Source organism: Ictidomys tridecemlineatus, chromosome 6, assembly GCF_052094955.1.
Source record: "Ictidomys tridecemlineatus isolate mIctTri1 chromosome 6, mIctTri1.hap1, whole genome shotgun sequence".
Lineage (NCBI taxonomy): Eukaryota > Metazoa > Chordata > Mammalia > Rodentia > Sciuridae > Ictidomys > Ictidomys tridecemlineatus.
In genome coordinates, this window is record NC_135482.1 from 67,345,125 (window position 1) to 67,360,390 (window position 15,266).

Consider the following 15,266-nt stretch of genomic DNA (forward strand, 5'->3'; position numbering starts at 1 on the left):
TAGTCCCAAAGCGTACATTCACCCCCATACCAGATGAAGTGCCCAGTCATCCCCCTCTTGTCCTGAGAACCATGAGACTCACAGTGTGAGAAACACCCAGCATCTCTCAGGTCTGAGTGTCTCAAATTCCCCTGGGTACAACATCTTCATGTCAGAATTTCATCTGGTTTTCTAGTCACACTCTGGGTCATGTGGTGGGCCTCTGCCAGGTCAGGTTTTTGGACCCGGTTGGAATTACATAGGTCTGGGCGCTTGGTTTTGGACCCAAATTTGCCTGCCATTGCAGCACAGCGAAAGAAGATGTGGTGGACTCTGTTCTTCACAGGTCACTGGGAGACATCTTAGTGTTCCTTTCACAGGAAAGTGAAGTGCAGCTCACCCACTGGATCAGCTCAATGATGTCCCCAATTGCCATCCCTCTTTGCTTCAAGAAATGCCTCTGTGCCACGTGAAATGTGGGATCTCTTAGACTCTGTCTGATCTGCTCACAGTGGATCATTGGCAGCTTCAAGTGCCAGTGGCGAGTTCGTTCTTTCTTCCTTCCTTCCTTCCTTCCTTCCTTCCTTCCTTCCTTCCTTCCTTCCTTCCTTCCTTCCTTCCTTCCTTCCTTCCTTCCTTCCTTTCCTTCCTTCCTTCCTTCCTTCCTTCCTTCCTTCCTTCCTTCCTTCCTTCTTTCTTTCTTTCTTCTTTCTTTCTTTCTTCCTTTCTTTCTTTGAAACTTTTGTATCCCTAGGCCATTCTGAGAGTCCAGTCAGTATTAGATCCCAGTAGGATTTCTTTCCTTTTTTTCTTCTTTGTCTTCTTTTTAAAATTTTTTTTTTCTGACCTCAGAGAGAAGCGGTTTGCTCTCTTTCTTGGTCCTGCACCATGGAGCAGTTTGGAAAGCAACCTTCAGTTCTTTGTTGTCTTCTCATAAGTTTTAAATTGTGTCTGTTCTGCATGCATCATCACCTCCTTTATCTCATCCCATATGTATTGTATCATCTCCTGTCATCACAAAAAGGGTAAGTACAGTGCATAAAGTATTTTTGAGATTGAGCAGGAGACCACATTCCCATACTTTGTACTACGTTATATTATTATAATTATAGTATTTTGTTATTAGTTATTGTTATTCATCTCTTACTGTGACTAATTTATCATAGGTGTGTATGTATAGGGAAAAAACATCATATGTAAGCATTCAGTACCACCTGTGGTTCAGATATCCAGTGGGTGCTTGGAATATATCTGTGGTAATGTGTTGTGCTTAGTTAGAATGACTTTCCCTAAATTTATTAAAGTGTTTACTTGTATATTATTTTAGTACTTTCATTTTTTTTTTCTTGAAGTGATGAGGATCAAACCCAAGGCTTCGCACATGCTAGGCGAGCACTCTACCACTGAGCTTGCCTAGCACCCAGGCTCTACCTTTGTGTTTGTTTTTTAAAGATCAACCAGTGGGGCTGGAGTTGTGGCTTTCAGTGGTAGAGCACTGGACTGGCATGTGTGAGGCCCTGGGTTCAATTCTCAGCACCACATATAAATAAATAAATAAAATAAAAGATCCATTGACATCTAAAACAAACAACAAAAAAACTCTTAAAAAAAGATAAACCCATGAATTTCAAAGGGTATAGAATGCTCACTATTAGAGCTTCACCTACTACATTACAACTAATCTTTAAGAAAATATCATTTGAGTTTTGCTGTAGTAGCAAAGAAGGATACCTACAATCATCTGGAAAATTATTAAAATACTCTTCCCTTTCCAACTACATAGCTATGGATCATAGTCTATTTTTACATTTGAAATCTAAAGTGGAAATCTACTGGAATTTGTTCCCAGTCTCTCTCACAACTGTTTCCCTTGCAACCCAGATTTGTGAGGCTCCAGTTGCTTGTTCCTACTTTTTGATTTTGCTCACTGAATATAGTTGATTAGATTGGAAATACAATTAGATTGCCTCTCCTGGGAATGTGTAACACTTTGAAACATTTTCAGTTTGACATGTGTAGCCATAAGCCATATTCTGGGGAGCTGCAGAGTGCCATATTCCATGCCTGTCCACAGAGAACGAAACACTGTGTAAAGACTGATTGAGATGATACAGAGCAATGTGGGTCCTGTTCCTGGGCTCAATTCTAAAATCAGTGCATTTCTCCAGCAGATTTCCATGGAGCAGCTCTGGAGTTTTGTGATAAATTATCTTTTTCATACACCATTGCAAGTCAGTTTCTAGTATAACCACATAAACACATAGAACATAAAATGTATTTTATTGTGGTGTAAAACCCACCTCAGGTATTTTAAGTACCTTTCAATATTTTTAAACCCCAACTCCTTCATCTCCCTTCCCCTTTCTCTTTCTAGATGTCACTCCTTCCTTACTTCTTCTCTTGCTTGACTGCTTCTGTCTGTGGACTTCTTCTTGTGTGGTTTTATAACATCTTCAACTGTTTCTAACTTGGGGAGCTGGAATCTGTTTTAAATCCAAATTCTCTTCTAACTCTAATTCTGTCTCCCTGATTCTTCAAAAAGGAAAAGAAAGAAAGAAAGAAAAAGACACCTACATTAATTGTCTTCACTTCCCACCAACACTCACCCTAAACCCAATGTAACCTGACTCCGTCCCTAAAGGATGGCCTTAAATTGACCTGGTCAACCACCTGCTATTGCACCTGTCCTTTGACTATGTGGGGCACTGTTCCTCTTGCAGTTTATGTAAATCCTAGCAGGGCTGATGCATGGTGGCTTTGCTTTCAGGAAGTTGCTGGATACTTGAGCCAACTTTCATATAACTGGACATACTCTTTTCAGATTTTTAATTTGAGAAATTTCAGACATATAAAAATGGTGTCAATAATACACCCCCACACATGTTCAACATCCAACTTCTACAATGATCAACTCAGAGTCAATTTGTATCTTTTATATCTTACACACTTTCCCCAACTCCCAGGAGCACTCTAAAGCAGATTCCAGACTTATATGTCTTCATCTATAAATGTTTCAGTGTGTATATCTGAACGACAAAGATCCCATTTGTAAACATAACCATATCATCATCATCATCTCAGCTTGTATCAACAATAATTTGCTAATATTAATAGTCTCATCCCTGATTTTTAAAAAATTTTGACAGTTTATTTGAATCTGAGCCCAAACAAGGATCTACACATTTTAAATGTTAATAAGTCTCTTAAGACTCTTTAACTCTTAGGTGCCCTGTTCATCTTTCTCAGTCTCCCCACACTCTACATGTATTTTGGTAATATGGTTATTGAAGGTAATCAAACAGGTTACTTGTTTTGTAGAATTTTTAACCATGTGAATTTTGTCAGTTGCATTCCTGGGAAATCATTCACGTGTTTTTCTGTCCCCTGTATTTTCTATAAATGAGCAGGGGCTTGATCAAATTCTAATTCAATCTTTGGCAAGACCATGTTCGAGGTGGAGTTGTGAGCATACAGCAGGAGGTACATATTATCTGGTTCTTCTCAGGGTCCCTATGGATGATTCTGTTACAGCATTATTACACTCGGGCAGATTTGTTCTAACCTGGCATGCTTCCTTTCTCTCAAGACTATAAAGTCCTTCTTATGGGGCAATGCCTCTGTCCTCAGCATCTACTTTAATGCCTGACACAGTGACTAAAGAAACCTTCCAAGAGTGTTCCTGTGCCTGTGGATACATCGTGTCACATAGCACATGGTCTTATCAACTTATCCAGGGAGAAATTACAAAATGTTCTCTTAAGTAATTGAAGGATGTAAACTGTTGTAAAAGCCATTTCACTTTGGAAAATTTGTCTTCCCAAAATGAGGAACTGGGATTTAGAGTAGTTGCCCATGATCTGTTCATAATTAGCTAGATAGCAAAAATGTTTCTGTGGAAGCCACTTCTTGTTTGGGAGGATAACCAGTATGACTCATCTTCCTATTGAGAGGTTAAATCATTTTCCATAAGGCACACAGCTAATGGTTGGCAGGACTCAGGGCTTAGATCTAGGTCCTCAAACTCCAATTATAAAGCTTTTTCTAGTACATACTACAAAGCATGACTATCAAGTGGCTCCCACATTAGGTGACATTTAACAAGTATGAAGCACAAATAATAGTCTCTTCCAACTTGAAGTAAAGGTCATTGAATCCACCCTGCAGGGCTAGTTTATTCTGTGTAGAGAGAAACCTCCAAATAAAAATATTCAGGCCATGGGAGTTACTCAAAGCTGCAGAATGACCAAAAAGCTCCTTAACTTCCAGCATTGTTTTAAGATAAAAATAGCTAGTTCAAAATATCATTGTGAAAGCCTCAAAATAATAATGGGCCAGCTGCCCTTGGCTGGTGAGCAGCCCAGGCTGCTTGGTAGAGTCCCTGCTAGGTAACTGGGCTTCCTACTTGAGTACCTGCCAGCACTTTCCTCACAGATATACTAACTGCTTTGCCACCCTAGATGCTTGACTGGGGCCTGGTGCCCTTACCCAGCATAGAAACTACTAAATCAGGATCCTTCCCTTGGCTGTACCAGTGCAGTGTAAAAAGATCCTCAGTGGCTCCTGAGGGTTTCCAGATTTCACTGCCAAAGCTTACCCGGAATAGCTTCGTTAGCTGCAGTCAGGAGAAGCCAAGCTGTTCGAAGAGGAAGGGCCAATGGGACAGCCTTGGGATCTATTCCCTATGAGTTCCTAGTATGCTTCAACTGTTAACTGTTTTAGTGTGAATGAAGACCAGATCAGCACAATTGCAGAGGAGGAAAAGTTTATTTGAGGGCTCACAGTTTCAGAGGTCTCAGTCCATAGTAGGCCAGCTCCATTCTTTTGGGCTGGAGGCAAGGTTGAACATCAGGGAGGGAGAGGGTGGTGGAGGGAATCAGAAAACAAAGAATTCACTTGCCAGATACAAATATATATGCAAAGCCATGCCCCAATTCCCACCTCCTCCAGCCACACCCTACACTTCAGTTAATTTCTATCAAGGGATTAATTCACTGATTCAGTTAAGATTCTTACAACCCAATCATTTCTCCTCTGAACCTTCCAGCACTGTCTCACATGAGAGCTTTTGGGGAACAGCTCACATCCAAATCATAACATTAACAAAACCAGGCCATCGTATGGTCTGAGTATGTGAATCTTGAAGAAGAATACAGTGCATACCAAAAGCCCAAACCAGAGTTAAAAAGCAAATTTGATCCACAGATCGTCAAAAGGGTTCCACACAGCACCAAACCAGGTCACAACGTGCACAGGGGAAAGTGTATTCCATGCAACTCTTCTCCACAGTCTTCAGCTGCACCTACTTGTCATGTGTCACTCTTCATCCCTTCCAAAACAGGACCCATGAGCTGTTCTTCTCTGTTGACCTTCAGCTAAAATAGTGCCTGGCACTTAATAAGAACGTGTGGAATGAATGTTGTTACCTCAACAGAAATGCTTTATACGTATCATAATTTCTCCTCCTGTCATTCCTGCTTGCGTGAATTCAATTACTTTCAGAGAAGAGGAAAACACTTGAAGTAATTTTCACTTAATTACTGAATGGTAGTACTAGTCACAAAGAATCATTTTTCTCACTAAAGCAAACATTATGAACTCCATTATTGAACAGTCTAAGATGAGACAGTGAGAACAGAACAAAGATTAGGTTGACATTTTTCTTTTCCAGAAATAAATCCATATTTATGATTGATACAAACTAAAATGAAACCAGGACCTTTCAGCATTGCTTATTTGGACATTTCCTGGAAGCCTGGGTTAGTTTTTAAACCACTCCAGGGTTTGGTTTCTTCCCCAGGGCAAGCTAGGTTTCAGTTAAGGGATCCTGTCCTAAATGCAGCTTTCTTAGGGTAACCCTCTTGGGAAGCTCTAAACTGGAGCTCCCTAATCTAGGCAAATAGGTTTCATTTCACATACTAATGCCCGTAGAATGCCTGGAATGTTAAACCAAGAGGGCTTTGTGGCTGGGCTTAACTGTAACTTCGGCACGGTTGATTAGTTGCCACTATGGACACAAGTGGGCAAACAGTGGCACAAAGGCTGCACATCACCATCCTGCCTTAAGGACTTCACAACACTGAAAAAGTCTGCTACATACAGAACTTAATAATTTCAGCCTTGAGGAATGCAAAATTCTCACACAGGATACCCCCATTTTACACTTTCTGGTCGAGTATAACTCATCCAAGTTTCATGGAGCAAGGACTAGATGCTGAGAACACTGTGTCCCAGTATGAATCCTTTTCCACGTGCCCTGTACAGGTTTGGCTGGATGCAATCGCCACAGAAACCCTCACTATGGGACCAGTTCCTAAAAGTCAAATGCTGCCTATTTGATTGACTTGTTGATAGAAGCAGTCACTGACCTGCACATGGCAATGGGGAAGTTTCTCCTTGGCAGTCAAGGGGAATAATAAGAGGAAAACCTGCCAGGACAAGGCACCTGGCAGAACTTGTTGAAACTCTATTTCTAGAACCTGGAAGGCACATGGATCTCAAATGCACTAGGGAGTCATGCGGGCTGATCTTTCTGCCCTTAAGAGGAATTGTTTGCAATCTTTGGCCCCACATAACCTATGCAGGTACACATCCCAGCATATTTCAAATGTTTTCTTTCTACCTGTGGAGAGTTTATCTCCATCTCTATTTCTCCATCTTCACCCCACAGTCAAGGATCATTTATCCGGCATATGGGAAAAGCAGACTATTGGCAAGGTCATTTTCAACTTTGAAGTGAATGACGGGCATCTCAGGTCACATAAATGGAAGGAATGGTGCTGCACGGTTGAGCCATAATGTTATGGCTGCATGTGAAGCATCATTTAAAAATATCCTCGTGTAACTTGAACTCTCCTTTGGTTTCATTGTTCACACTACAATCCTTTACTCCATATGTGATTCTCAACCAGATACTTCTGCCTGTTAGCAATTTTTACCTCCAGGATGGCATCTTATTAGAACCTGGTTAGAGCCACTGATAAGGCATGAATAAGAGATAATGGGGAGTGAGAATTAGAGTTCTTGAACTAACTGTTCGTGAGAATGGAGGCGACATACCTTACCAATAATCATAGCAGGGATTTATCTACAATCATTGAATTTAATTAACATTTGTTCCAATTTCTTGATTTTTCTCTGAACTCCTTAGAATCTGTACTAAGATTTCAGGTGAACTTTTTTTTTTTCCCCATTTATCCTCTTCACCAAATAGTCAGTAGCATCAACTGATAAAGTCAGTGCAAATTTTTGAGAGCTAATCCTAGCAGACACTCATGGATTTTGTATATAGGAGTGAGTCTAAAGAGGGAATCAAGGGTTCTGTTTCAAATTTGTCCCTTAGTTCAAAGAGAACAGACACACTGTTTATAGGAGAAGCTTCTATTTCTGAAAGATCAAACTTGACTCATTCAAGAACCAGTCAACAAAAAAATTTGAACTTCTTAGGAATCCATCTCCCTAATATTTCAGACTCACAAAATGTAATGGGCAAATACATGACCTGTAGAATTCAGTTAAGTTATCCTGATAGTTCTTCTCCTTTTCCTCTTCCTTTTTCCTTCCCTCACCTTCCCCCTCCTCTCCCTTCCTTCTTTTTTCTTCTTCTTTCTTACTCTCTTATTCCCTGGAGACAAATGTCTTTTAAAAATATGAATCAATCTATGCAAACCTGAATATATGAAATAAACATTTTATTGGTACAGTATAAAATATAAAATAAATATATTTGTTTTATAAAATAAATATAAAATATAAAATACGTTTTATCTGTTAGTTGCTCTAATGTTACTGAAGAAAAACTTAAGTGTTTCAGGTTTGTTTTCTTCCCAGATGATTAGGAGGAAACAAAGCTTTGCATAGAGAATGAGTGAGGCCCGAGAAGTGGGTAAAGGAGACTAGTGACTCTAGGTTGTGGGAAACTGCTGAATATTCAATAAGGAAGTCAACTGAACCTGTACAGTGGCCCTGCTCTCTTCATCTGCCCTCTTCATTCCCCTGCCCGGACCTCCTGACCTCTTGCGGGATTGTTTGTTTCCTTTCTATCCTGTCTGCAATCCATCTTGTGTCTCAATCATTTAGCCACAGAATATGTATCAAGCATCGACTTCGTGCTCAGCATATTTTTATCTTTTGAACACCATCACAGGGATCCTTATAGAGAAAGGCTTTAAGAAATATCATTATATTTGCTGGTAAAGTTGTGACTTTTATAAAGAATAACGTAGGGCTGGTCTTGTGGTTCAGTGGTACAGCACTCGCCTAGCATGTGTGAGGTACTGGATTCGATTCTCAGCACCACATATAAATAAATAAAATAAAGGTCCATCAACAACAACAACAAAATTAAAAGAAAAAAGAATGACCTAATAGCTCTGCCTACCAAATTTATTCCCCAAAGGATCTACAAGTATACAAGCAAGAGTGTGAGGGTGTGTGTGTGTGTGTGTGTGTGTGTGTGTGTGTGTGCGTGTGTGTGTGCACGTGCATGCGCGTGTTCCCTCTGAATTTACTTATTTATTTTTTTTTTAAATTCTTTTTTTTATTGTTGGTCGTTCAAAACATCACATCTTTCTTGATATATCATATTTCACAATTTGATTCAAAAGGGTTATGAACTTCCATTTTGCCCTGTATACAGATTGCTGAATCACATCAGTTACATCCGTTACATTTCCATTGATTTACACATTGCCATTCTAGTGTCTGATGAATTCTGCTCTGGATTTAAAGCTGACGTTAGTTTGCTTTCTTCCTCTCTAAAGAAAACAAATTTCCCAATCATTGTAAAGACTATTCCAACAAGAGTCTGATCTACAGAGAAAACCTTTGGCTCTCATTTGCTGATGTCCTCAGGTGTGAGAAGATGAGGTGCCAAATGTATCCTTCCTATTCCTCATATGGTTACTATTTCTCTAATCTCATTTGCAAAGGATCTAAACACATCTTTCCTCCCAAACTCACTCTGGTCTTTCCAAACTTTATTTTATTCATATTTTTATGCAATTCTTATTCCAAAACCAGTTGTGAGGATATTTTTAAAAATATGTGTGTGTATGCGTGTGTTTGTGTACATCATTTTGAAAGTTTCTAAAGTTATTCTGGGATGAACTTTTTTTCCATGTGAATCTATATATCTAAAGGGCTTTTTTTTTTTTTTTTCTGTGACTGGCAATTTTAAGTTTTTTTTTTTCCAATTTTACAAGTTTTCCTCAATGAAGATGGTTGCAAGCTTTCAGAGAAATACTTGATTTATATTCCATGATCACACATTGTCTTATTTATGTTTGTCAGAAACGTATGCTATCTGCTATCTGCTTCGGATATGCCAAGTGGTATGTGGAAAGGGCTTAAAGACTTGGGCTTCAACTTGGTCTCTACCTCTGGCTGGCTCTGTGTTTCCCTGGGAGAGGGACTTTAGATCTAGGTGTCTGTTTCTTCCTCTGTAAAACATCTCAGGTTGATGCTGTGCTCTGTGAACCTTGAAGCGCCCTGTTAGTTGAGCCCTGGTTGGTAGAAGGGGTGCCTTGCAGTAGAGGGGTTAAGGGTCTTAAGGTCACTTCCCTTCCTACTTCTTCTTGCCCAGCTGAAAGGGGGTCTCCCTTTAGGCCTAATTAATAAGTACTATGACCAATAGTTACAAGTGCATGACAAGTATTTAATGCTAAGGGTATTAAAAAGTGACAAAAAATAAAAATAAAAAGCATAAACATCACCTCTTGACAGGGAAGCTGATCAGTGAATCCAAAGAGCTTTGCCATAAATATGCAAACATTTTTTTTAAAGGCTGGTATTGGTATAAACATAGCATTTCATGCTAGCCACCCTCCCAACTGTGGGTTTGATCTTCATTCCTCCCTCCCACAATTTTTGGCTGGGTACTAACAGAAAAGTGCACAGTGAGCAGCGACAACCCAACTGCAGGTAGGCACAGTTACATCTTCATGTAAAAAAAAATAGCCAGCGGTGTTCAACAGAATCAACTCCTTTTTTATTTCTTAAAGATACAATGTTCTGGTCTTTAAACCAAATGGCTATCAAGTGAAAAATAACCATTTATCATACATGAATTTTGATTAAAATCTACTGATCAGACAGAAACCCTAACAGAAAATAAACTATTCTTTCTAGCTTTAGAATTGAATTTACATGCTAATCCCAATGCAGACTATGCCAAATGCTGTGGGAATTTATTATTAAGAAAATAAAATTCTAGTAATAGAATTTTGGAGGACAAATTATACTTCTCTATCAGCATGTTTCCTCTTCTATCTAGAAGTCATTAAATTAGTTTTTCCACTTATATTTCAACAATTGTAAGTCAGTATATTATTTTAAAACATAATATCCATAAAAATTGTTTCATTTAAACATCCACTGGCACATTATCCTGCTTGTTCATGTCTGTCTCCCTTTTCCTGGTGGGTGACATGTTATATGGAAATATAACCATATCCTACTTTTGGTTACCACCAATCAATCACCTTTCTTTATTATCACCTGCTTAACTGATTAAATTTCATGAGCTGCTGACTCATTGGCACTACTCATCTTCCTTGAAATTTAACCTTTGCTGACAAGCCCGGTATAGCTATTTTTACAAGCTGTATCAACTACTTGTTGGAATTGATCAGCCATCTAATCATGGAAGTTGACCTGGTTATTCCACAAGCATGAGGAAGAAAAGGGGAGGAAGTAGGCTCTGTTGGGCCACAAAGAGGCCACTGAACTGTGACTTCCAAGAAGTTAAAAATCATTGATCACTCAGCCACTCTTTTCAGGAAAAAAAAAAAAAAATAGAAGACTGATCCTGGAAGGTTTATTTCTGGCTTCTGTTCTGTAGCAGGAAATGGAAGTAGCATAGCTCTCAATCTCTACGCATCCCTTTCTTCTTTGTTCCTCTATTTATTCAAGTCGATCATTGTACCAAGAAGCAATGGAGAGTGGAGGTACGGTAGAACTGAGGGTGACAGACTGTAAGTGAACATGAGTCCTGCTCTCCATGACTGTCATCATCTGTAGAGGAACAAAACACACAAAAATATGAATTGCTATGATAGGCCGACCTCCACAGACTCAGAGACCACAGTCTCCCCCACCCTCAAATCACATCATCTGTTCCAAGAGCACTTTTTCTGCAAAATGAGTGAAGTTCCTTTGTCCTTTGTTTCTCCCACAATACTGGGCACATGGCAGACGATCAAAAGCTTGAGTTCCATTGGTTTAGTAGAAGTCCACTACTCTTCTCCAATTATGAAATGAATTTGTATAGATGCCTTGTGAGACACAAGACCTTGAAATGTTACAGAGTAATTTTACTTGAATTCAGTAGATTTAATATGTTTTGAAATATTCCCTACTTACCACCCCAAATCAATCAGTTTAGTAGTCAGGGAAAGCCTGTTATATAACAGTCTTTTCAGTAAAGCACAATAGTTAATGATTGATAGATCAGGAGCAGCCCTGAAATTTTGAAATCAAGTGATCCACATGGGAACTCTGCTCCAGGTGAAATATGCACCTAAATCTCTTTATTTTAAAAAATGTACTTTCACCTTAGATGAACATATTTGTCTTTTAAATCCTTTGCATTACTAAGGCAATATTAACTGAGGTTACGAAATGATATGATATGAAGCTTACATTGACTTTGTGTTTGAAAATTTGACACTAACTTGATCATTTAATATTTTTTGAAACATCTGGTTACATACAAAAAGCAAAATTAGGAAGACAAATGCTAACAAAATAAAGACAATTCATGAAGGTCCTTGTCACAATTTTTTTTTTAAAGGGCACCAGGTTGTTGGATTTCTTAGCTCTAAAGATGAATTTGGTGTGACAGCTATAGAATTGTTTAGCCAAGAAAGCCTGAGGGTTAAGTGAGAAATCTTGAAGTTGATGAGTTCTTTGAAATAAAGCATTCTGTAAAGGAATGAAGGTCTACTTGTTATCCATGCACACAGAACTGCCAGTAAAAGGTGTTCTGATCATTTAAGTCTATAGATCACCTGTTCCCTGGTGGTCATTTAAGTCTATAGATCGCCAGATTTAAGCCTATAGAACTCCTAGTAAAAGGTGTCATGATCATTTAAGCCTACAGATCACATCTTTCCTTGGGTTGACCATTTTTGACATCCTCCCTTAGTTGTGGGTGGAGTCATCACGCATCTATGGAGTTGGGCACTGCAAGGCTTTCCTGGAAGAGGAAGAACTTTCAAATGAAATATTTGAAAGACTCCCCAAGGAAATGAACACATCAGCAATGGTATCCCTCCTGAGGCTGGTTGAGAGGCAGTGCACAGAGCCTGTGGGAAATGGGTAGGACAGTGCCTGAAGAGGGCTGGATGGCTGCCCAGACAGGTCCTCACCGGAAGCATTTATCCCTGCTAGTGAATCTACTGCCTCTCAAGGAGACTTGTAGGCTCTTATTTTAGTTCATTCAGGCTAGTGTACAAATTACCGTAAACTGGGTAGGTTAAAAACAGCAAACATTGATTTCTCATATTTTCGGAGTCTAGAAGGTCCAACTTTCAAGTCCCATGGGCTTGGGGTCTAGTGATGGCCCATTTCCTGCTTCCTAGTGGTGCCTTCTTTACATCATCACTGAGTGGAAGGGGCTAGCTCTCTCTTAGTGTGTCTTTTTAAACTCACTAATCCCAATCATGAGGGCTTGGTTCTCATGATCTAGTCACTTTCCAACAGGCCTACCTCTTAATGTTGTCACATTGTGGATTAGGTTTCATTGCAAATTTGGGGGAAACACATTCAGACCATAGTATCTCTGTAATTCATCAGTGAGCCACAAATGCTACCTTATGCTAACAAAACTAAAAAGATCATGAGATGAAAACACATAATGCCAGCCTATTACATTTTAAAGAGAAATGGAAATGTCAAAGAGACCTTACATTCAAGTCAGTTTGACTAATGCAAAATACATGAGGCATTACTTTGGGGAAAAGGAAGCAGAACTAGGGGAACTGATTGTGTGAACAGACTGTGCAACAAGCATCAACACTGACAGACTGCCGGACCCTGAACATAATAGGAAGATACTGATCAAGTAGATTGGATAGATCCACTTCTTGCCAGTGCTTGGACATGTACAACTCAGGTTCATTTGATTTTTTCAATCAAAACATTAGCAGTGGAGAGAGGGGCTCTCCAAAGGAAAGTTTATTTGGGAGTGACAGAGGATTGCAACTAAGATTTTCATGCCATGATGAACAATCATGGTGGTGGGGAACAGGTGTACCCAGGAAGGCAAAGGAAGGTAAGTATTTTCTTCTCCTTCTCCTTGTCCTCCTCCTCCTCCTCCTCCTCCTCCTCCTCCTCCTCCTCCTCCTCCTCCTCCTCCTCCTCTTTTTTTGTACCAGGAATTGAACCCAGGGGTGCTTTACCACTGAGCTACATCCCCAATCCTTTTTTATTTTGAGACAGAGTCTTGTTAGATTGCTCAGGGCCTTGCTAAATTGCTGAATCTGGCTTTGAACTAGTTATACTTCTGCCTCAGCCTCCCCAGCTGCTGGGATTGCAGCCATGTGCCACCATGCCTGGCAAGATAAGGATTTTTAAAGGTAAAATGAGGAAGGTTACATTAAGTTGTTTTATAACAATTTCCTTGGCCACAAATACTAATGACAAGGGTGGCAACAGTCCAAGGTCGAACAGGCAGTGGTTGGGCAGGTACCTTTGCAGAAGAAGCCTTTGTGTAGGGTGCAGTTTTTCATGTAAGGCAGTGTTGACTATTGTGCAAGGTCATGGGTCTGGGCAGAGCTTTTTGTGATTGTTCTTGTTATCAAGAAAATGTGCATGAATGGGATCCCCTCCTTCATGACCTCTTGACTCTATTTTGCTTTAGAGTGGGTGTAAGTGACTTGATTTATATACTGCAAATTTTACAACTTTTATGTGACTTAAAAATCTCTCTCCAAATCATGCTGGATTCATTTCTTACTTTAATTCTCAAAGAACAGTTTGGCTCATCTTATTTCTGATTTTTTGATGACTATCCTTCTATAATTCCCAAGGACTGTCTACAAGATGTATGATCCAAAGATAGGCTAGTTCAGTAACAGATTTATATGTGTGTGATGCTCTCACAGTCTAGAGGTGCAGGTCAAGTAGGCCCTATAAAGACCACTGACCATAGGACAGTGTGCCAAACAGCACACATGTCCTTGGGCCAGGCTGATGGCCACTTTTGGCATGTCACCACTGAGACAACTCCTATGAAGGGTAGAAGTTTTAAAAATTGTTTCTCTACATTCCTCTCCCTGTGATACACAGGGAAATATTTATTCAGATACTGAATTATCTGCATTTGCAGTCACAATTAGAGAGAATTTTCATACCATGCCCCAATGTTCTTTCCTTCTTTCCTCTTTCCCTCAATGGGAAATTTGGGTGGAAGATTTGTTCCCAGGTCACGGTAACTAGGTAAAATTTAAAACATTTAAAATTTTTAGGATTCTCTTTGTTCCTTGATTAAGAGTGACAATGGGTATTTACGAAGATTTTTTTAAAGACAAAAAAAATTCTTCTAAAATCCTTATCACATTGCCTTATACTAAACTGGAAGGCTTGATTAGGCAGGAAAATTTTGCCTTGGAAGAGGTAGGATAGTCAATAAATTAAACCATTTAGGGTATTGTTTTTTATCCTAAATACCAGATCATTCTTTTTTGTTGTTGTTGTTGTTAATCAATAGTTCCATGTTTTCTTGAAGGTCATTTCTGTATAGGTGGTTATCACTGTCTGAGGCAATATGAGTCTTATCAAGCCAGTCAACATAAATAAGAAGACCCATCTAGTGTATTATAAAAGAGTGGCATTTTCATGTTTGTCTCATCTCCAGATTATCAAAGTACATAATTCCAGATTAATAAAACTAAGCAGTCTTATCTCAGGAAATCCTGTTTTTCAGGCATAGAGCACCTTTAGCAAAGTGTGCTGATTGCTTTAATGTCAAAGTAATAACTCAAGCAATGCCTCCTAGAGATCAGTTACCTAGTAAAATGCAATACATCTTATTCCCAAATCTTGATGCTTTATTTTTTAAAAGTTAACTCACAAAACATTTATTTTGAGGGGCTGGGGTTATAGCTCAGTGGTAGAGCACTCATCTGGCATGTATAAGGTGCTAGGTTCGATCCTCAGCACCACATAAAAATAAATAAATAAATAAAAACAAAGACATTGTGTTCATCTACAATTAAAAATATTTTTTTAAAAAACATTTATTTTGAAAATTATATTAGAGAACTTCAGCTATCTTTCAATTATTCTAT

General features: G+C 39.2%; 1 long non-coding RNA gene across 1 annotated transcript in view; it reads right to left on the reverse strand.

Moving 5' to 3' along the window:
* Positions 1–9,942: 9,942 nt before the first annotated feature.
* Positions 9,943–15,266, reverse strand: part of LOC144378376 (uncharacterized) — a 31,278-nt gene continuing 25,954 nt past the window's right edge. The window contains exon 2 of the long non-coding RNA XR_013440037.1: positions 9,943–10,989. This is a non-coding gene — a long non-coding RNA (uncharacterized LOC144378376). The remainder of the gene's footprint in view (positions 10,990–15,266) is intronic.